The sequence below is a fragment of the Ovis aries genome, chromosome 3 (genome assembly GCF_016772045.2).
Source record: "Ovis aries strain OAR_USU_Benz2616 breed Rambouillet chromosome 3, ARS-UI_Ramb_v3.0, whole genome shotgun sequence".
In the NCBI taxonomy this organism is placed as follows: Eukaryota; Metazoa; Chordata; class Mammalia; order Artiodactyla; family Bovidae; genus Ovis; species Ovis aries.
In genome coordinates this window covers 151,454,682-151,479,266 of record NC_056056.1, presented here as the reverse complement: position 1 = coordinate 151,479,266, position 24,585 = coordinate 151,454,682, and the positions used below count along the sequence as shown (strand labels likewise).

The 24,585-nt window shown below is 40.4% G+C and overlaps 1 long non-coding RNA gene across 2 annotated transcripts in view; it reads right to left on the bottom strand.

Annotated features, from left to right (window-relative positions):
- LOC132659447 (uncharacterized) overlaps positions 1-18,237 on the bottom strand; it is a 47,550-nt gene extending 29,313 nt beyond the window's left edge. The window contains exon 1 of one of the 2 annotated variants that reach the window (XR_009599933.1): positions 16,682-18,237. This is a non-coding gene — a long non-coding RNA (uncharacterized LOC132659447). The remainder of the gene's footprint in view (positions 1-16,681) is intronic. The other variant, XR_009599934.1, reaches the window with a different exon arrangement.
- Between the last annotated feature and the right edge of the window lie 6,348 nt (positions 18,238-24,585).

Here is a 24,585-nt window from a genome sequence, read left to right as displayed (position 1 = left end):
CAAAGGCCCTCGGTGAAAAGGAGAAGAGGTCTCTCAAGGGACAGAGGGAGAGCCAGGTGACGAGCGCAGATGATGGGCGAGCAAGTGAGGAGAAGGCAAGGCTGTGGAGGCCATCAAGGGCTTGGGGCCTGAGCTGGGAGAAGTGAAACGGTTGACTATTAAATTATACAAGTAATAGAAATTGTGAGGACTTCCCTGGTAGTCCTGTGGTTAAGAATCTGCCCTGCAGTGCAGTGGAAATAGGCTCAATCTCTGGTTGAAGAACTAAGATTCCACATATCTTGGGGTAACTAAGCCGAAGCTGCAACTAAAGAGAAACCCACACACTACAACAAAGACCAAAAGCAAACAAATAAATAAACAATTTAAAAAAAAGAAATTGTATTACTTGTGATCAAATAAGAAGTCAAACAAATCACATAATACAAAAGAAGATGAAAAACTCCATGAGAGACTCCTTTCTCCATCTACCCTCCACCTCAGTCTCATGTTAGAAGTAGCTACTATGAACAGTTTTGTGTGTGGCCTTCCAAATCTATTGCTATAAAAATATTTTAAAGGGAGAGTTGCTTTGAATTATACTTACATAAATTACTTTATACTATGTATATTATTGTGAAAATTTTCTTTTTATTTAGTAATGTGACTTGAAAACCTTTCCATACTTTCATATTCAGCTCTCCCTCATTCACTTACTTAACTATTCTATTAATGGACTTTTTTCAAGGTTGCAAGTAGTATTGCAGAAGCCTTCCAAAAGTATGGCTTCTAAGCCTGATTGAAAACTCCTTCTCTGACTCTAAACATTAGAACTTCTCAGCCAACTATGATCAAAACAGAAGGCATAGAGAGAAAGGGCCACCACACTGCAGAACATGGAAGTTCAACAGACCTGGGACCTGAACTTGTTGAATCCCAAGTTCAACAGAACCTGGGATTGGGACTTGGTGGTAGGGTGGGTGGAGCAGGCAAGGATAGGGAGCAGACATAACATATTGTCTTTTAAAAGCCAAATAATAATAGTAATAATGTTTTCAATACATAGCTAAGCTCAAAAGGTGAAGAAACTCAAAGGTACCAGAAACACAGAGAGATTGCAAAGCCAGAATGGAAAGGTCAGTCTTGGTTAGAGGTAGACTCCCAGGGGTCAGAGGCCTGAGGTTTTCATGAAAGCAGGAGTAAAAGATAAGGCCTATAAGAACCGAGCTCCTAAAGAGCTATGATTAGCAAATGGTTGTCAATGAAAAAGTATCTGAAACACAGTCTACAACTCCAGAGTAGTCATGGGTAAGCTCACCATAGCCCAAGACCTCCCTTGGGAAAAAAACATATCCCCTTGTTAAGTTGAAACTTCAAGCCTGCACCAAAGTATGTAGGAAAAAACTTCCACATGGAAACTGTGAAACATTCTGGAAGAATATAAAGAAGATATAAATTAATGTAGGAGTGTACCATGTTCAAGGACGAGAAAATTTAATGTTGTAAAGATGTCAATTTTCCTCCAATTGATCTAGAGACTCTGCAATTCCAATTCACAATCTCTGCAGCTTTTTTTTAATGTGAAGGCTAACAAGCTGATTCTAAGATTATATGGAAAGGAAAAGCTCAGAAATACCCAAAACAGTCTTGAAGGTGAAGGTGGGAAGACTTACTCTACCAGATATCAGGAGTTAGCATTAAGACAGTATGGAATTGGCATAAGGATAGCAAATTTTTCAGTGGAACAGAGAGTCCAGAAGATATTCATGGATGTATGATCAAGATAGCATTATAGAGCAGTGGAGAAAGAACAGCCTTCTCAAGAATTAGTTCTGGGTCAGTTGGGTCAATCTTCATAGAAAAAAACAAATAAAACTTAACTTCCACCATAACCTCATCTTCTTCCAGACAAATTATAAATCTAAGTCTGAAAGGTAAAATAATAAAACCTATAGGATTTATGATACAGGAGAATATCTTTATGAACTTACAGCAGGAAAGAAGGAAAAAATAGGATGAAAAGAACAAAAGAAAGAATGAAAAAGGGGAGAAAGAGAGACATATATCTCTCCAGCAAAAGTAAATGCAAAACCAAAACACCTCTGTTGAGACTTATCCACAATTCAGAAGACACATGACTCCAAAAATACAAGAGAAAATAAACAAAAAATACCCTCTAAAGATTAGCTCTCAATAAAACTGCAAATCATACACAGAAACAAATGCCCAACTGGAGTTGCATTAAATGCACAGAGTATCTTAAAGATAACTGGCATCTTTAGTATAACAGATAACCTATTAAGTATTTACTATGTGCCTGGCACTGGGCTGAATGCTCTAAACAGATCATTTAATTTAGTCAGATCGTTTTACTTGATTCTCATACTTGATACATGAGCTAACTAATATTATTACTCTCCTTTTACAAACAAGGAAGTTAAGCCTTAGAAGAGTGAAGCAACTTTCCTGATTTGACCAGGAAGGAATTGGTGGAGATGGCATTCAAACTCACACCACCAGACCTCAGGCTCATAACCACCACCTTAAACTTTCTGTGTAGAAACATGGAGCGTATTTTCATGGATTCAGATGTTATTTTTCTATCCTTCAGTAACAGTTTAGAACTTTTAAAAAAATGTGAATTTACATATTTTTATTAAATCTCTTTCTAGGTATTTTATACTTTTTTCTGCTTCAGTGAATAGGATCCTTTCTGCCATTACATTTTCTAACTGGTTTCTGCTAGAGATTGGGAGATCTATTGTTTTGGGTTTTTTTTAATCTTGTCTCTGACTACTAAGCTGCCTTGTTAGTTTTCTAGCTGATTCTCTTGGCTATTCCAGGTAGTCAAGGTGAGGTATGTAAATAATGACAACTTGCTCTCTTTCCCCTGACCACCTCATTTGCCAATAATTGTGCATTTTACAGCATAGGGAAAAGTTCATAAGGTGGTACTGGAGGCAAGGGGAGTTTTTAAACATTCCAGAAAGAAACAACTCTCTTTTGAGCACAAAGTTATGAAACAGCTTGACACATTCCAGAAATTGGGAGTAGTCTGACATGTACCCTACCTCTGACTATAAGGTAGGGTACAGATAAGGAAAGCAAGAGATGGTAACTTGAAAGATAAGACAGGGATCTTGAAGAATGACAAGCCATTAAAAGACATTAAGCCTGTGGCATGATAAGAATTTGGCTTCCCTGGTAGCTCAGCTGGTAAAGAACCCGCCTGCAATGCAGGAGACGCCGGTTCGATTCCTGGGTTGGCATGATCCCCTGGAGAAGTGATAGGCTACCCACTCCAGTACTCTTGGGCTTCCCTGGTGGCTCAGCTGGTAAAGAATCAGTGGCAATGAAGGAGACCTGGGTTCAATCCCTGGGCTGGGAAGATCCCCTGGAGGAGGGCATGACAACCCACTCTAGTACTCTTGCCTGGAGAATCCCCATGGACAGACATGCCTGGCATGCTACAGTGCATGGGGTCGCAAAGACTGATTCGCAAACACCACTGAGCAACTAAGGACACTACAGCACAGCATGACAAGAATTACATTTTAGAAAATTTAGAATTACATTTTAGAAAAAAAAACCAGTGTCACCAGTGTGGAGACTCAATTGAGGGAAGTAATACTAAAGAAATGGAAAAAGGTTGGGAAACTAAAACAATAATACAAGCAAGTGATAACTCATTCGTGGAGTAATGCGAGAGGGCATGTATCTGTGAGAATGGAATCCCTATTCATTCAACCTCCTTCAAGGTGTGATCTTGAACCAGTTAGTCAATCTCCCCAAGCCTCAGTGCTTCTAACCTATAAAATTAGGCTAATAACACCAATGGGGCATGACTATGAAGTTTCAGATAATGTGTGTGAAGTTCACTAAAAAATGGTAGCCCTTTATTATTGAGCGTTACAGTAGCAGTGAGAATAAAGTTGAAGTCACAGATTCTAGAAAGGGATCTCCATCTAAGTGCCATACCAAAGCTATCACTTCCTCTTCTGAGTTATCAGACTCATAAATCATTGAGGAAAATAAAGCTGTGTATCAACACCCTTTCAGCCACACACCCTTCCCACCGCTCCTGGGCTCTTTGCTTTCTCTTCTCCCTGCCCACACTCCACATTTCAGACTACTGTGAGTATTGGATTTGCATCATGAAACAGCTGGAGTGCATGGCTCAAAAATTAGTATGCCAGCTAAACAATGAAAACAACAAAACAACCCAGTTAAAAGGTGGGTAAAGGGTTTGAATAGGCATTTCTCATTTCTCCCATGAAGATATACAAATGGTCAACAAGCATACAGAAAGATACTATCATTAAGAAAACGTAGATCAAAACCACAATGAAGTACCACTTCATACCCATTAGGGTAGCTATAATAAAAATTTGAAAAAAAAAAAACACACAGAAATAACAAATGTTGGCAAGGCTGTGAACCATCTGGAACCTTCTACATTGCTGGTGGGAAGGTAAAATGGTTCAGCCCTTTTGGAAAACAGTTTGGTGGTTCCAGAAAACAGTTTGATAATTTAAACATAGAATTATCAAATGACCCAGTAATTCTACTCCTATGTATACTCTCAAAAGAACTGAAAATATGTGTTCAAACAAGTCCAGGTACACACTTGTTTGGCCTGGCATGGCCTGATTATTTATGTTCCCCAAAATCACAGGCTGGAATCCCAACACTCAATGTAATGATGTTAGAAGGTGGGACCTTTAGAAGATGAGGGTGGAGCCCTCATGAATGAGATTAGTGTTCTTATAAAAGAGATTCCAAAGAGCTCCCTAGCCCCTTCTACCATGTGAGGATACAAAAAGAAGTCTATGACACAAAAAAGGGTGCTCACCCAACCATGCTGGCACCCTGATCCCAGACCTCCAGCACTAAAGGGCAATAAATTTCTGTTGTTATAAGTGATTCGGTCTGTGGTATTTTGTTAAGCAGCTCAAATGGACACCTGTTCACAGAAGCACTCTTACAATAACTAAATGTAGGAGCAGCCCAAACGTCTATTAATATGTGATATATATATTAATGGAATATTACTCAGCCACGAAAAGAAATGAAGTACTGACACACGCTACAACACGGATGAAACTTGAAATAACATCATGCTAAGTGGAAAAAAAAAAGGTGCCTCTTCCCTGGTGGCTCAGATAGTAAAGAATCTGCCTGCAATGCAGGAGACCTGGGTTCGATGCCTGGGTTGGGAAGATCCCCGGGAGAAGGGAATGGCAACCCACTCCAGTATTCTGGCCTGGAGCATCCTATGGACAGAGGAGCCTGGCGGGCTATGGTCCCTGGGGTCACAAAGAGTCAGACACGACTGATGGTCAAACACTTTCACTTTCAAGTGAAAAAAAGCCACACAAAAGATTGTATACTTTATGATTCCATTTTTAATAAATATCCAGAATAAGCAAATTCATAGAGACAAATCAAAGATTGGTAGTTATCAGAGGCAGTGAGAAGGGAGAGCGAGAAACAACCACATAATATGTATGAGGTTCCCCCTTGGAGTGATGAAAACAGCACAGAACACTGTGCAAAACCTAAATGCCACTGAAAGTGTTCACTTCACAATGGTTCATTTTCTCTTACTTTCACCTCAAGGCACATAAATAAAGTATATGTGTATTTTAACTGTTATGAAAGCCTCTTCACAGAAAGCAAATGTAACAAGTTCACAGCCTCAAGTCACCCCTGAATAAAAGGTAGTTTGCATTAAACCACTATGGTACCCATTCCAACCAGAGTCTTTAATGCCCAGGCATTCTTTATTGTTTAATAACACCAACAGCCCCAACTGGAGCACTGCAGTCTCCTACTGATGTTATTACTTCTAACTAGCTGCAAACTTCATTGGGAGCCCTTATTTTTCCTCTCCATTATCTTGTCTTTCCACAGTCCCTCTGAACACTCCCTGCCTTGGGCAAAAGTCTCCAGGGGCCTTTTGCATGCAATTTTTCTCCTGCTGAGTTCCTGAATTTTCTTTGACTGATGCCTCTTTGAAAGACCTCACATACTGTTATATGAAACTAAGTCTTTTTTGTCTAGACTATAAGCTCCATGAAGGTGAGAGCTCCTTTGGTTCACCACTATACTTAGCACAGAATGTAAAAAGAAACTTAAGTATTTGGATGCCCATCTCAGCAGACCTGGTTTTGCTATTTTGCCTGCTTTTGAGTAAAACAGCATGTGAACCAAAAGCCAGACATTTAAATGATTTTTCAGTTTTTGAAAAATCATTTAAATTTGGCTTTATTTTGTGTGCATAGAAAAGGAGACCAACTAGAAACTAGCTAATGCTTTTCTTATGCCGTCACTCCCTCCCCAGCCAAAACACCACCTTGGCTCCCATATCAACTGATAAAACACAGAACCCTTCTCAACCTCTTCCACCTGCAGCTCTTCCATCTTGCTGGTTCATTACTGCCTGATGGTAAAAATTCTAGTATAGTAATTCAATATAGTTTGAAAAGTGAAATAGCATTTTCATTTGTTTCTTTCTACTCAGAATTCAAATTGCTTAATTAGTTGCATTAAAAAAAAAAAAGAAGACAAAGCATTAAACACCCTCTCACTTCACTTTTTTTCTTTTATTCAAGGTGACTCAATTCTGTCCAGTTACTGACTTCCCTGGAAATGATGCCAGTACTGGAAGCTGAGATGGTAATATTTTATTGCTGTACACAAACAAAGCATTAATCTGGCCTTAAGGCTCAAAGAAAGACTCCAAAGGTAATAATTACAGGCAAGTGGTATCCCAAAAGAAGAAGATGTTTTGACACTGTTAAGAATCACCATGCGTGGGTGCCTCCTGCATTGAACACAATACGTAGGAAGAATATCAGTTTACTAGTCAAAGAGTTTGGGGTTTGAATCTCAGCTCTGCCATTTACTGTGCAAATTCGAGCAAGTTATTAAATATCTCTGAACTCAATTTATTAATCTTTAAAAATGGAAACAATGATTAAGTCATAAGGTTTTTGCATGCATGAAACATGTTATTGATTTAAAGACTTACACATATGAGGCTGTCAATTAATAGCCATTATAATTCATCACACTAAGCAGAACTCATCATTGTGAAATTTCACTGACCTCTTGTTTACACATACATGTATCTCCTTGCCTCATTTTCAGGCTGACTTGATAATAAAACTGTCAGAAGAGAAAAGGAAAGCAAACACTATAATGTACCAAAGCCATGAGAACAGTTCTCAAAAACTCTTAATATATATGGACTCTGTTAGACCAAACAGGTCATTTTAACCATATTTACCACATGTAATTGATGCTTTTGAACTGTAGTGTTGGAGAAGACGCTTGAGAGTCCCTTGGACTGCAAGGAGATCCAACCAGTCCATTCTAGAAATCAGTCCTGGGTGTTCACTGGAAGGAATGATGCTAAAGCTGAAACTCCAATACTTTGGCCACCTCATTCGAAGAGTTGGCTCATTGGAAAAGACTCTGATGCTGGGAGGGATTGGGGGCAGGAGGAGAAGGGGACGACAGAGGATGAGATGGCTGGATGGCATCACAGACCAATGGACATGAGTTTGAGTGAACTCTGGGAGTTGGTGATGGACAGGGAGGCCAGGCGTGCTGCAATTCATGGGGTCGCAAAGAGTCAGACATGGCTGAGCGACTGAACTGAAACCATTTTTCTGCTGCTTTCCTTATCACAACCCTTAATTTTCTATCACAAATATACACCCATGTTTCCACAACATACATGGCTACCCATCTAGTTTTAGGATATGAAAACCAGAGTTAATTTTTTAAAAAAAGAAAAGAACTTCCAAGAATATGCTTTTCAACCACTGTCTGACTTTTAGGAGGCCCAGAAATGACTTTTATAATAAATTAAATTAATTCAATAACTATTTAGAGAATGCCTATTACATTCCTGCCCTGGAGGAGGGCATGACAACCCATTCCAGTATTCTTGCCTGGAGAACCCCCTGGACAGTGGAGCCTGGTGGCTACAGTCCATGGGGTCACTAAGAGACATGACTGAAATGACTGAGCACACACACACACACCCTATATTTCTGACCCAGAAGCGATTCAAAGGCAAATGCAGTACAGTCTGTGCCCTCAGGTAGCTTACAGTCTAGTAAAAACTTGGTAAGATCAACAAAGCAGCAGTTTGTTCCAACTTATTCTTCCAACAAATCCACTTTATCCCAGGATAGCCGGTTCAGTGGATCTCACAGAAACAGTTCAGACAAAATCAGTTGGAAACAGTAGAGGGAATTCTCCAAATTCTTTGGACAGATAATCTGACTTTAAAAGATAACAAAACAGAATACAAGTTTTCTGAATTACTCTTGTGGTTGGCTCTGTGTTTGTATTCACCAGGTAGTTACTCTATTATCCTTTGCTATGCAGATGGCACCGTTGTATATAAAACCATGACAGAGAAGCGCTGGCAAGAGTATTTGCAGAACAAGGTATTTCCAATTTTGTACCAAACATGATGACATTTAAGCAACTCAAGGGAAATAAATTTATACACTCTGCTAGATATTCCATGCTAAAAATTTTTATGTGGTATAGTAGGTAAATTCCACATAAAATAGTTTTCCCTAGGAAGGAAAATGTTCAGGAAGACACCCTTGTTGGTTTTTTATTTTCTTTTCACCTCAAAGGTTAATCCAAAATTTGACCTTATGCACAGTTCAGTTCAGTTCAGTTCATTCACTCAGTCGTGTCCAACTCTTTGCGACCCCATGAATCGCAGCACGCCAGGCCTCCCTGTCCATCACCAACTCCTGGAGTTCACTCAGACTCACGTCCATCGAGTCAGTGATGCCATCCAGCCATCTCATCCTCAGTCGTCCCCTTCTCCTCCCGCCCCCAATCCCTCCCAGCATCAGGGTCTTTTCCAATGAGCCAACTCTTCAGCACACAACAGAGCCAGACACTTGCAAATGAATGTTGCTCTCTGATAGCTAAGCCCTCTTGGGGAGGAGAAGGAATGTTACATCATTTCCGCTCCATCATTGGGGAGCTATTTATAGTCCAGCAGTCTAATGAAAACCCTAGTGACCTGGAAAGTTAATGTGATATGCTTTTCAGTGTCTTATTGACACCCAAGGAATAACTCAGGATCAAATCTAAGGTATGTGTATTTTCTCTCTCCCATTCAATATGAAGGCTGGAAAGAATTACAGTCTATATTTATTCAGATTCTTGTATTACACAGCTGATAATTGAGACACTGCAAAATAATAAACTTGTACTAGAAACACCTTCAGAAAAATGATCAATGAAATTGTGGAGATAACTACAGTCCAACAACACCCCCCCCCAAAAAATCACAGTATTCCTCCCCCTAAAAATTTAATGAAATTCAGAGGTTATATCAGAAAGTGAAACCAGTAGCGTGGAAAATGTAGTCTGAAAGATGTTTAAATGTCAGTATGTTATTAAAATGATAACATAATTATTACTGGTATAAACGTGTGTCCTAGTTTACAAGACTCCTCTCTTTTTTGCACTTGGATCCACAAGTATTCCACTGCCCTCAAGAAGACTCTCCTCATGCTTCTCAGACCAGGTTAGTGCCCTTTCATGTGCTCCTTATCTTACCACTTTCAAGTAAGCCTGGCAAGAATTCTGTAAGATAGATACAGTTTTGATCGCCACATTACAGACAACAAAACTGAGTTTCTCACCAAGCCACAATGCAGAGCCAGGAACCAAACTCCTATCAAATGATTCCAAACCCCATTTTCTGATTGCAGGTCACAGAGCAAAAGACTTCTCTTCCACTTACTCTACGATTGCAACGGCTGAACATTAAGAAAGTAGGAAGACGAGCAATTGTCTCTATTGACTTTGGGCAAGAAAGAGAGTGCATTTGAGTAATTATGACAAGAGTGCATTGAGCATTAATGTGTGCCAAACCCTTGGTTGAGTGCTGAGTGCATTCTCTCATTTCATTCTCCTGTGTTGTGAGATACAAATTTGATCAGTACTGTGCTTTTACATTTTATAACTCGAGAGACTGAGGCTCAAGGATGTTAAATAATCTGTCTAGGTCCACAGTACTAGAAGGGGCTTCCCAGGTAGCTCAAATGGTAAAGTATCTGCCTACAATGTGGGAGACCTGGGTTCAATCCCTGGATTGGGAAGATCCCCTGGAGAAGGGCATGGCAACCCACTCCAGTCCTCTTGCCTGGAGAATCCCCATGGACAGAGGAGCCTGGTGGGCTACAGTCCATGGAGTTGCAAAGAGTCAGACACGACTGAGCAAAGAACATACACACACACACACACACACACACACACACACACACACACACACACCCCACTAGAAAGTAAGAGAGCCAGGCTCTCTACCCAGGTTTCTGACTCTGAGTCACTTGCTGAAACATCACACATGTTGCCCACTTCAAGCGCCACCTGGCTCACCTTTTGCTTAGATATTTAAGGGGGGAAAGTGTAGGCTACAATGTGAGGGCTGTCCTAAATTAGCATAATAACTGCTGAGTTTTTCCCCACCCTTTTTTTTTTTAACATATATAGACATACACTGGGCTCTACGACTGGCTCAGTAGTAAAGAATCTGCCTGCCAAACAGGAGATGTGGGTTTGATCCCTGGGTCAGGAAGATCCCCTGGAGAAGGAAATAGCAACTCACTCCAGTATTCTTGCCTGGAAAAATCCCACAGACAGAGGAGCCTGGCAGGCTACAGTCCATGGGGTCACAAAGAAGTCAGACACAACTTAGCGACTAAACAGCAACAACAAAGACATACACTAAGAACTTTCTGAGTTTCAGCAAACTCTGAGTGACAGTGAACGACAGGGAAGCCTGGCATGCTGCAGTTCACGGGGTTCCAAAAAGTCAGACACAACTTAGCCACAATAAAAACAAGAAATTTTTTGAGACGGGTTTGGATTCTGGCTTAGTCACTTACTAGATGGAGTGACTGTTCACATTATTGAACCTGCAAAATTCAGTTTTCCCATTTGACAAAAGAAGCTAATATGACCCAACCAAAAGAGGAGTTGTACCCAAAGGAAAATCACATCATATGAATCATCTAATATACAACTTAGCGGTCAGAGGTCAACCAATAAATATCAAACCTGTCCCTTTCCTTTTCCCTGGCTTCCACCTTTAAATATAGGAATAAATCAAACACACACTAACACAAAAATCTTCACTCATTCATTAACTCACTCATTCATCTTGACATATTGTTGTATCTTTCTTGAATCTCTCCAGTTAGTGAGATTTTAAGATGACAACTTCCTAAAACTCTTGAGATGTTTGTTGTGGTTTTTTTTTCAGTTCATATCTGGATGACAACAGTCTCTTGAACATTTTTTTTTCTGAGTTTGTAGAAGTGCACAAATTTATCTGTATTTTAAACATAATATCCATGACAGCTGCTGCTGCTAAGTCACTTCAGTCATGTTCGACTCTGTGAGACCCCATAGATGGCAGCCCACCAGGCTCCTTTGTCCATGACAGATACACTCGTTAATTCCAAAATCATCAAGTGCATGCCTCCTAGACCAAGAACCATCCTTATACCACCCCTACTCCAAGGAGCACATAGTTTATTGGGCAAACAAACACAAGAATAGCTAAGACACCGTGTTGTAATGATGCCGTAATAGAGGCATATACCAGGTTCCATGAGATCAATTAACCCGGCTCAAAGTGTAGGGCCTGGTTCACAGAGGAGCTGACATTTGCATTCAGCCACAAAGAATGAGTCAGCTTTGCCAAGAAATAATGAGCATTACAACATCAGAGTCAAATTTCAAGGAGGGTATCTGGTTAAAACTCTGACTACAAGAATGTCACGTCAGAGAAAATTCTCTCCTTTAGCTTGGTCCAGATGATGAAAGACAAAAAGCATTGATGACTTTTAGAGTTAACCTGCTAAGGTCACTCGGTGATGGTTTTACAAAGCAAAAGTGTGGTGGCTAACTATCCCAAAGCCACCATAGTATAGCATTTAGATTCCTAGACAGTGGGAATTTCTCCTTTGAGGGCTCATAAATAATGAATATGTGTTATAGTAAAGATTATTGGAGATCATAAGCCTTCTTTTTTCATATGTAGGATTGGTAGCTTTTAAAATATTGATGCATTTGTGCAAGTTACTTGAATTTTACAGTAAACTCAGCAAAGAAAATGTCAACACAGGACATCAGGCCCTGGGAAGAGACAACCTGGCTGATGGTCCCTCCCCTCCACTGACCAAACTTTGTTTCTGGGTCCAGCTTGTGCCTAACTGCCTTGCCTGTCAGAGCAAATCCTCACCAGAGACACCCACGTTAGAGAAACAGCCTGGCATGCCATTTCCTCAGATAACGCCGGACTACTTGGGTTTATAGGATTCTTGACCTTATTTCCACTTGCTCTAGTTACATAATGAAAATAGGTGCAACCTTATAAGAAAACTTGGAAGAAGCTAATGTCCATTTTTATTTGGTTTAAGATGAAGGAAGGAAGGGAGGGAGGTCTGTCCTATTAAATAGTAACTTTCCCCAAGTCAATAGTTAGTTGAAACATTCCATCTCTATAACGGCTATGCCTAACTCATTCTTATGATTTCAAGTATTGTATTCTTTTTCCTTAAGCTAAAATTATCACATTTTACAAAAGCTTTTCCTTGTACCTCCCATCATTTAGTTTTTAAGTACCTTGTGAAACAGATATTTTTGTGGTCTCCATTTTTCAGAAGAGAAAATTAAACAATCCTTTTCAACCACTATCACCCCCTCCCTTCACTACTAAATTTTACTAAACTTTCCAGATAAGTCTTCATTTTCTCCAGTAAGACTTACTTACTAACATCCTTGGCCTGGGTAGCAGCTCTGATTCTGCTGTACTGGAACAGTACAGCAGAAAACCAGTTGACCAGGAGCTTGGAGTGGTCGGAGCCCTACAGACCAAATACCTCAAGGCTTGAGCTGCCCCATTCATTCTCCCCCCATGTCGTATGAGTAATATAATTTTCCATGTGCCAAGATATGAAAAAGGCTGAAAAGTCCCACCACAAGAGAACGGCTAAGAGCATGGATTTTGAAAGACTACTTAGCTATGTGACTTTGGGCAGTTATCTAACTCATCTGGGTGTCAGTTTCTCCATCTGGAAAACAGAGATAATAGAGAGCACTTCCTACTGTGTAAACTATCTCATTTGCTTTTCAAAACAGTCTAAAGGTAAGTACTGTTATTCTTCCATCATACAGAAAGGAGGCTGAGGAACGGGAAGGTGAAAGCCACACAGATAACATCACCCACTCTCATCCCCTCCCCTGCTATCTCCACCACCCCAACACCAAGGGACCTGCAGACCTGCCTCTATGTAATCAGAGCAAAGGAAAGAGATTTGAGGAGATAAATGTTGTGGTTATACTGCTGGGAAGAGGGGATATCAATTTCCCATCACCATTTCCTACGAAAGATGGTTTCTGCACTTGACCATGGTCCCAAGAACTGATTGACTACAGAAGGTGGGCAGAATTGGGAGCTACACCTTGTCATAATCGACACTACATGGAGGACAGAGAGGCATTTGAATCAAGGCATTTCAGTAAGATGGGTAAACTTTGCATGGGGTCACCATTGCTTAGGGACACCGCACTGCGGTGAGTCCCTCTCTGATGGGGCACAATGAAGGCCCCCCATGGTCTCACCTATGAAATATGGAAATTGTGATGCTTTCCCCATGGGGCTGTCATGAACACTAAATGAGGTGATGTAAGTGAGATTCTCTCCGCATTGCAGACCCACGATTAATGTTAGCTCCCTTGCCACACTTCTGTTACCCAGTGTTTAAAGCCTAGATAAATACTTTGAGTGTGGGAAGAGAGGGGTAGCTTTTCATAATGTCAGATTCAACTTAAAAAGAAAAGTCTGTGTTTGCAGAGTTCTATTGCCCTGGATTACCAAGCAGAGTCTGAAATTTATTAACCTTTTTAGTCATTTGTGAGCACCAGCAAGGGGACTTTTTTGAATAATCAAAAAACTTTCCCATTCTGGCAGCCAAATAAAAAGAGGCCAGGTGTTCAGGATTAAAAATGCATTACCCCCACCACTGACTTTCTGGGGATGGTGTCAAGTATTTTCTCTTTCACAATATGTACCAATTCTAAAGCAGAGAAAGAGAAGGGGGAAGTGAACAGAGGTGATAAGAGGAATTCAGGAAAAGTGGGGGTGGACAGAAAAGTGGAGGGTGAAAAGCAGCACAGAGAAGATGGAGGAGAATCCTATTTTTAACCAATTATAGTCCTCTTAGCTCCCCTTAAAAATAGATCCTCTTCCTGCCCACAATGAATTTGGTGGACAGTATCTGGGGCTCCATAACACCATTAGTGTATCTATTTGAAGGTACTGGTATGTGTATCTTTTGGGCAAAGTCGGGCAGGCCTTTTAGATACACACCACCAAGTTTCCTCTACAAATGTTTCTAAGAAAAATGTCCACATCCACACAATCATTTTTTTTTTTTCCAAATCATCCTCAGGATAAACCCAAGGCTATTTTCTTGAAGAAACACTAATTTCTGGTTGCTAGTGATACTACTAGCATACATTTTGAGTGTGTGCTCTCTGTGCCAGGCACCACACTAAGCTCTTAACGTTGATGGAGTCGTTCAGCAGGTGAGGAAAACGCCGCTTGAGAAGCTAGACAACTGAACCAGGGCCACAAAGCTCCTAGGTGACAGAATTCGCATTCAAACACAAGTCTACCTTCAAACCTTGACCTTGTCGTGCATGTGTGCGTGGTCTCTCACCGACTCTTTACAACCCCATGGACTGTAGCTGGCCAACTTCCTCTATCCATGGGATTCTCCAGGCCAGAATACTAGAGTGGTAGCTGTCCCCTTCTCCAGGGGATCATCCCAACCCAGGGACTGAACCCGGGTTTCCTGCATTGCAGGCAGATTCTTTACCATCTGAGCCACCAGGGAAATCTCTGCCCTATTACCTGCTTTTGAAACTTCAGTGGCTGCCATTCCATCATCCAGGCTAAGCTGTGACGCGCATCAGAGAAAGAAACAGTCCATAGGAAAGGCAAAAACGAAGACAGAGCACTGGTTGCCACAGAAGGAACTGCATTGCAACAAGCCCTTCAAATTTTGTACCCAACAAGCTCACAGTGCACTGCAAGGCCATTCTGGAGCCCACAGAATACTGCAGAAAGGCTTCTGTAATTTCAGAGTTTAATAATATGAAATTAGACCCAGAATCCTCAAACAAACCCATTTCAAAACTACAATACCCCTGGAAATGAGCACTTCCATTAGATTTGAGACCATTACGTATCCATCTCTCTGTGAGGGAAATAGATGCTTTTATGTTGGAACAAATACAAAACATCAGTACATTTTCATCCAGTACAATTTCCTAAACTCCTTCTATCCAATTTCCCAATTTTGTCAGATATTTGAAACTGAACTAAAGCTCTCCTCTTGGCCCAGTTTCTAATTCACTTTAACTCTGCAACAAGATTATTCTCAGGTTTTTATCAGAGTCCTATTGCTTAGATAGGGCTTCGGTTTCCTTATTTCAACAAAATGTCAAAAAATATGAAGCAATGCTCCAGAAACAAACTTTTGTTATTTTCTCTATAATACAATCATTGATTCTTTATGCTATTTTTGCTGAAGATATGAGTATCCACATTATAAAGGTGATCATCAAACAATTACAAATCCACCACAACCAACAGCTTCTGGTACTTAGGCAATGAGAAATGTTTCTAGAGGTCACAAATAAAAGTTATTTATGTAAGAGATTAAGCATCCTAGCATCCTAAATACGAAGAAAATAATTCCTCAATCTTATGTGTATGAAGAAGGCTTCATATGTCACAATCAGGAAAAGTCACATATTTTAAAAATACAATAAAGTGTTTTCAGTCCTTCAGCTAACCTCAGTTATGAAAAATCCTCCAACATTTATTGTGCAGTTACTGTTTATAAGATATTCTCTAAGACATCATTGGGGTACTGGGATAAATAAATACATGGGTCACTACCTTCAAGAATCTTTCAGTCTTGTAAAGGTGGTAAGAAATGTGTTTGAAGATATAAAGAAATCTGTATATGACACAAATAGAAAGATATACCATGTTTTTTCAATGGAAGACTTATAGATTCAGTGTAATCCCTATCAAATTACCAATGGTATTTTTCACAGAACTAGAACAAAAAAAATTTAATTTCCATGGAAACACTAAATAACCCAAATAGCCAAAACAATCTTTAGCAAGAAGAACAGAGTTGGAGGAATCATGCTCCCTGGCTTCAGACTACACTACAAAGCTACAGTTATCAAAGTAGTATCATAATGCACAAAAACAGACATATAAATCAATGGAACAGAAGAGAAAACCCAGAAATAAACCCATGCATTTGTGGTAATTAATCTATGACAAAGGAGGCAAGAATACACAATGGAGAAAAGACAGTCTCTTTAACAAGTGATGCGGGGAAAACTGGACAGTTACATGTAAAAGAATGAAATTAGAACATTCTCTAACACCACATGAAAAAATAAACTCAAAATGAATTAAAAGGCTAAATATAAGATCAGATACTGTAAAACTCTTAGAGAAAAACATAGGCAGAACACTATGACAGAAATCACAGAAATATTTTTGGATCCATCTCTTGAAGTAATAGAAATAAAAGTAAACAAACAAAAGGACCTGATTCAATTTAAAAGCTTTTGCACAGCAAGTTCAGTTCAGTTCAGTCGCTCAGTCGTGTCTGACTCTTTGCGACCCCATGAATCGCAGCATGCCAGGCCTCCCTGTTCATCACCATCTCCCGGAGTTCACTCAGACTCATGTCCATCGAGTCACTGATGCCATCCAGCCATCTCATCCTGGGTCGTCCCCTTCTCCTCCTGCCCCCAATCCCTCCCAGCATCAGAGTTTTTTCCAGTGAGTCAACTCTTCGCATAAGGTGGCCAAAGTACTGGAGTTTCAGCTTTAGCATCATTCCTTCCAAAGAAATCCCAGGGTTGATCTCCTTCAGAATGGACTGGTTGGATCTCCTTGCAGTCCAAGGGACTCTCAAGAGTCTTCTCCAACACCACAGTTCAAAAGCATCAATTCTTCGGCGCTCAGCTTTCTTCACAGTCTAACTCTCACATCCATACATGACCACAGGAAAGTAAACAATAAAATAAGAGACAACTTATTGCTGAAGAAAATATTTTCAAACAATGCTACCAAGAAGGGATTGATCTCCAAAACAGACAAACATTTCATACAGCTTGATATAAAACAAACAAATAACTCAATCAAAAAATGGGCATAACATACAGGAATATGAAAAGATGCTTAACATCATTAGTTATTACTGCAATGATGCAAAGTGGGCATCACTGCCATTTTCTATGAGCAAATCAAAAGTCAAAAAATCAGGGACAAACAATGTCCCAGACTCTAATAGAATATCAAGACTTCAACAGTATCAATGTATATAAGAAAAATGAAGACTAGGAAAAGGTCAAACACCTTGGTGATTAAGAGGTTCTTAATGCTGCAATATTTTGGCCACTGGATGTGAAGATTTGACTCATTTGAAAAGCCCCTGATGCTGGGAAAGATTGGGGACAGGAGGAGAAGGGGATGACAGAGAATGAGATGGATGGCATCACCGACTCAATGGACATGGGTTTGGGTAGACTCTGGCAGTTGGTGATGGACAGGGAGGCCTGGCATGCTGCGGTTCATGGGGTCGCAAAGAGTTGGACATGACTGAGCGACTGAACTGAACTGAACTGAATGCGTTCAGGGTTCTTAAAATTTCTGGAAAGTCCTAATGGTGAAAGACAGTGAAAGAAAGCAGTTAAGAATGGGAGATGTTAAGGAAGTGAAACCCACTTTCAGCTGAAGCTCAACAGTCAAAGAGAAGGGAAAGATGAAATAGTTCTTCAATGGAGTGACAAGCCTGAGAGGAAAATGGTTCTGTTTCTTGTTTGTGAAGTGGAATACACCCCTGCATATTGGTAGAAGGAAAGAAAAAGGCCAGTGGAGATGAGCAGAAGGTACAGAAGCAAGATCTGGAGCTTATAGGAGAAGATATGCTCTTTGCCTTCCCTCTGTTGTCTGCTCCCTGAGCTCTGCTTGAAGTAAGGGCGCTAAGGGCTGGTCGATGGCCAGGCTGAGCTAATATAATCACTGCTACAAGGTATTAATAATGAATGAACGTTATTTCTTCTATGCATTATTTTAATAGTCCTTTTTAAGAGGACTGTTGGAAAAAGACCAATGTATCTTTCCAAAAGGTATTTTTTAAATGCATAGTTACTACAAAAAAGTATCGCTGCACAGTAAAAACCAATATATATCTCATTCTCCTAACAGAATGTGTCCTACAAAGAAGAAAAAGGTGAAAAATATTATTAAAAATAGAATGGTTTTATACTGGGTCCAAAATTCTATCATGAAATGACCTAGACCTACATTACAGACAAAAAGTTCAAAGAGAATAATAGAAGTTCCCACTTAGTAAGAACTTACTATATGTTAGGTCTATGTTAAGCATTTCATACACATTTAATCCTTATAATACCTTATGAAATGGGTGTTATTACATTTATTTTATGCTGAATGAAATGAGTCTCAGAGAATTTATATCCCCAAGATATAATTGCACTATTCTATACCAGTTTTTATAAATCAATTATGGCATCATCAACTCCATGGATATGAGTTTAGGCACAATCTGGGAGTTGGTGATGGACAGGGAAGCCTGGCATGCTGCAGTCCATGGGGTCACAAAGAGTCGGACACGACTGAGCAACTGAACTGAACGGATTCATCTATACTGAGTGTTAACCATGTTCTGAGAAGTGCTAGGTACTTCCTAGTCTCACGGCAGCCATGTTGTTGTGTTTTTTTAATCCTTATACAGAAGCACATCTCAGGGCCAGAAAAGTAGCCACAGGATACTAGAGCCCATCCTTTCAACCCATATGCTTTGATGCCTACATAGATTTTAAAAAATGAAATCAAGGAAAGACTCTTTAATTTAAATATGGTTTCACAGGCTCGTTTAACATATCCAACAAGTATGAGCCAAATCTCCAGTTCCTTGACAGGAATAAAGTATAGTATGAACATCCAAGAATGAGCATGTGGTCTCTAGCATGTAAGCTTAGTAGTGTAGTTAAAAATCTTTTAAGTCAAAATCAAATGTCAGTCATGAGACACTGAAGTGTGATATGTTCAGTACTTTTTCCCTTTATAAAACAGTCAGTAGTTGATGTTCCAAAGGAAAAGATGTGTTTGCCCTATGGTGCATTTCACTATTAGTGCATGTTGGCTTAGGCCTTTAAAGGGCCCTAGCTCATCACTTTTCCCTGAATTCAAAAATAATAACCAGAATAAAAAGAAATATTACAAAGCATCTCTCAGCAATGTCATTATTCCATTTAGTAGAAAGAAGGCACATTACACTAAGAACATTCTGAAGCCGTAATGCTTTGGTTTATACCTAGGCTTTTCTACTTACTTACCTATGTGATCTTTGGTGTTATTTTTCACCCTCTCTGGGCCTCATATTCTCAACTGTAAAATGGGGATACAGTGATAATTAAGAGAGTTAATGTATACAAAGCCTGGCACATAGAAATGAGCACCATATAAATGTTAGTTATTACACACACTTGGATGTTTATAACACTACTTGTGATTACCATATTCTCAGTTTACTCTTGCCTGGATAGATAAATAAAAATTATAACTTTTTAAAAGGCATGTTTTCAGTGTTCCTCTGGTGCATTCTTGCAGCGCTCCAGGAAAAAGAAAAAAAAAACTCTTTAGGAAGACTTTCTTCATCTCTCTTGCCATCAGGCCTGGCTCTACCATTTGCTGGGCCCAGTGAAAAATGAAAATGTGGGGCTTCCTGCTCAAAATTGAGAATTCCAAGATCGCAACAGCATGAAAGTACAAAGCCCCTCTAAGTGCAGGACTTTGGGGGTACACATCACATGCCCATAAAGCTGACCCTGCTGGGCATCTTTTCTTCAGTAAGAAGATAAAGATTCAGAAAGCACTCTAACTTCACTCAGTTACTAACCCTACTTTGTCCAGGAAAAAGCTTAAGGTATTAATAATTCTCCTTCTATGGAAATAGTCTGAGAATCAAAATATTCTTCAGAAAATCAACTTGCTATTCCAGGACAGATAGTCAGTATCTCATTAAATGTAACTGCTCTCCTGGAATGTGGGAATATCAATCTTTGAGTTAATAAGGATTCTCTCTGTTCAGGTGGCTCAGTCAGTAAAGTGTCTGAGACCCGGCTACAATCCCTGGGTCGGGAATATCCCCTGGAGATATATCCCCTTGAGAAGTATCCACTCCAGTACTCTTGCCTGGAAAATTTCATGGACAGAGGAGCCTGGCAGGCAAGGGTAGGACACGACTGAAAGACTTCACTTTCTTTCTCTCTCTCTGTTCAGTGATAAGCTCAGAAACCTTTCCTGGACTGGGAACTGCCCCCAGTTGCCTCAAAGCAGGGGTGGAGCATCAGTGAAACCTGAGGCACAGGACTAAGTCCTCACCTCCAACCAACAGCATGAGTCCTGTAGTAACAACTAGAAGTTTTTATTGTAGTTTTTATTTATTCAGTTGAGATCCAACTGAATTTTCTAGCATGCCTTTCCCTTGCAGTTTTTTGCAAATTGCAAGTTTCCTAAATCATTCAAGAATATTCAAGGCTGAAATCTATTCACCTTAGTTCTGTATCACTATTGGTGATAATATCAATTGAACAAAAATAAAAAAGCCAAACCCCTTTTCTTAATGAAGAACCTTGATTTTATTAGGTTCAAAGAGCAGAAAAGTATAAGCCTGTGCATTTCAAAACCATCTAGTGCTTAGCCTAGATTTATTCCACACGTCCTCCCTCTGGGCAGCAGCAAAGAAAAGCTCAATTGATAAAGGACCCAACGTTTACTCAGTCTCTTCGGAAACTTCTTTGAACTGAAAGCTGGGGAGGAGCCACCATTTGTTGAATTCAGTTGCTCCATTATCTTAACCTAGGCCCCCTTCAGAACTCTCAGCATTCTTGAATCTTCAGGAGTTGTTTAGAAGCAAGGGAGGGGTGGTTTTTGCCACTATTGGCAGATATTAATCACACTAAAATAGTAATACCTGCTTAAATCAGCTCATTTTCTCGTGCTGTTCTTTATCAGCTTTTGAATTTGAGTTGTGGTTGGCAAGGCCAAAGCTAGGAAGCCAGACAGCCCTATAATCAGATCATGGAATAAGGCCAGATTTCAGTTATTGAAGCAAAAGGAACCTTGAGTCCAAAGGTAGATCCCAAAGTAAGAGCATATGCAGGATAGAAGAACCAAGAAGTAGAGCCAACGCAAGTCCACATGCCAGGGCACATATCCAAGCAGTAGCAGGGCAGGTGAGCAACAGAAAGCAATATGGCATGTGATCGCCAGGCAAGCAGTCCATATATGAATGGGGCCCCATTTTAAAGAGCAGATCTTATATGACTCAAACAACCCTGAGTAAAGAAGGCATCAGAGAGAAACCAGTATTCAGGACAAAAAGCATTGTCTGGAGGGATGGTTGTATCCATGACTCCTTGGTTGTTGCAAACAAAGTACAAACTTGAGTCCTGAGGACCTGGATCACAAAGATTAGAACGTAGTAACATAGTGAGAGAGCTAATGCTACCTCAAAAAGCTACTGACCCAGAGCTTCTAATAAGTGCCCTGCTTAGGAAAAAGAAAGACTGGTCCCAGGAGATTTGGCTGGAAGGACCTGTAGGGAAAGGAAGTAATGACAATGGTGTGGAGGAGTTGGCTCCTATCTGCTCAAGACAGCCAATTGTTAAAATTTAAGGAATTTTGTAAGGCAGCCGTTAAACACAGTTATTAGCAAAAATTAAATTATATAAACTTCAGTTCAGTTCAGCCGCTCAGTTGTGTCCGACTCTTTGCAACCCATGGACTGCAGCACGCCAGGCTTCCCTGTCCATCACCAACTCCCAGAGCCTACTCAAACTCATATCCATCACGTCAGTGACATCTCATCCTCTGTCATCCCCTTCTCCTCCCACCTTTAATCTTTCCCAGCATCAGGGTCTTTTCCAATGAGTTAGTTTTCCACACCAGGTGGCCAAAGTATTGGAGTTTTAGTTTCAGCATCAGTCCTTCCAATGAATATTCAGGACTGATTTCCTTTAGGATGGACTGGTTGGATGTCCTTTACGGTCCAAGGGACTCTCAAGAGTCTTCTCCAACACCACAATTCAAAAGCATCAATTATTCAGTGCTCAGCTTTCTTTATAGTCCAACTCTCACATCCATACATGACTACTGGAAAAACCATAGCTTTGACTAGATGGAACTTTGCTGGCAAAGTAATGTCTCTGCTTTTTAATATGCTGTCTAGGTTGGTCATAGGAGAAGGCAATGGCACCCCACTCCAGTACTCTTGCCTGGAAAATCCCATGGACGGAAGAGCCTGGTGTGCTGCAGTCCATGGGGTCGCTGAGAGTTGGACACGACTCAGTGACTTCACTTTCACTTTTCACTTTCATGCATTGGAGAAGGCAATGGCAACCCACTCCAGTGTTCTTGCCTGGAGAATCCCAGGGATGGCAGAGCCTTGTGGGCTGCCGTCTATGGGGTTGCAGAGTCGAACACGACTGAAGCGACTTAGCAGCAGCAGCAGGTTGGTCATAGCTTTTCTTCCAAGGAACAAGCATCTTTGAATTTCATGGCTGCAGTCACCATCTACAGTGATGTGGGGCCCCTAAAAAGTAAAGTCTCTCACTATTTCCACTGTTTCTCCATCTATTTGCCATGAAGTGATGGGACCAGATGCCATGATCTTAATTTTCTGAATGCTGAGTTTTAAGCCAGCTTTGTCACTCTCCTCTTTCACTTTCATCAAGAGGCTCTTATAGTTCTTCTTTGCTTTCTGCCATAAGGGTGGTGTCATCTGCATATCTGAGGTTATTGATATTTCTCCCGGCAATCTTGATTCCAGCTTGTGCTTCATCCAGCCCGGTATTTCACATGATGTACTCTGCATATAAGTTAAATAAGCAGGTTGACAATATACAGCCTTGACGTACACCATTCCCAATTTGGAACCAGTCTGTTGTTCCATGTCTAGTTCTAACTGTTGCTTCCTGACCTGCATACAGATTTCTCTGGAGGCAGGTCAGGTGGTCTGGTATTCCTATCTCTTTAAAAATTGTCCACAAGTTTGTTGTGATCCACACAGTCAGAGGCTTTGGCATAGTCAATAAAGCAGAAGTAGATGTTTTCTGGAACTCTCGCTTTTTTGATGATCCAGCGGATATTGGCAATTTGATCTCTTGTTCCTCTGCCTTTTCTAAATCCAGCTTGAACATCTGGAAGTTCACGGTTCATATATTGTTGAAGCCTGACTTCGAGAATTTTGAGCATTACTTTATTAGCATGTGAGATGAGTGCAATTGTGCAATAGTTTGAACATTCTTTGGCATTGCCTTTCTTTGGGATTGGAATGAAAACTGACCTTTTCCAGTCCTGTGGCCACTGCTGAGTTTTCCAGATTTGCTGGTATATTGAGTGCAGCACTTTCACAGCACCATCTTTTAGGATTTGAAATAGCTCAGCTGGAATTAAATCACCTCCATTAGCTTTGTTTGTAGTGATGCTTTCTAGGGCCACTTGACGTTGCATTCCAGGATGTCTGGCTCTATGTGAGTGATCACACCATCGTGGTTATCTGGGTCATGAAGTTCTTTTTTGTATAGTCTTTCTGTGTATATAAACTTAAAGACATATTAAAATAAAATGTAATAAACACTCAAAATTCATCACTTACTAATTATTTTACTACATTTACATGCTGTGTAAATACATACACACTATATTTACATACTGTGCTCATCAAGTCATTTGTGTCTATTGTAATGTGTGGGGAGAATATTTTTTAATGGTATAATACTGTGCATTTCTTTCTACATCCATATTCAGTAGTAACATCACACTGGTAGCTTGAAACTGGCTGTGACAGATAAGAAATATGGTCAATAATATTGTAATAATTTTGTATGGAGACAGACATTTACTAGACTTATTGTAGTGATTATTTCATAATGTATGCCAATGTCAAATCACTATGTGGCATCAGTTCAGTTCAGTTCATTTCAGTCGCTCAGTCGTGTCCGACTCTTTGCGACCCCATGAATCTCAGCACGCCAGGCCTCCCTGTCCATCACCATCTCCCGGAGTTCACTCAGACTCACGTCCATCGAGTCCGTGCTGCCATCCAGCCATCTCATCCTGGGTCGTCCCCTTCTCCTCCTGCCCCCAGTCCCTCCCAGCATCAGAGTCTTTTCCAGTGAGTCAACTCTTCGCATGAGGTGACCAAAGTACTAGAGTTTCAGCTTTAGCATCATTCCTTCCAAAGAAATCCCAGGGCTGATCTCCTTCAGAATGGACTGGTTGGATCTCCTTGCAGTCCAAGGGACTCTCAAGAGTCTTCTCCAACACCACAGTTCAAAAGCATCAATTCTTCGGCGCTCAGCCTTCTTCACAGTCCAACTCTCACATCCATACATGACCACAGGAAAAACCAT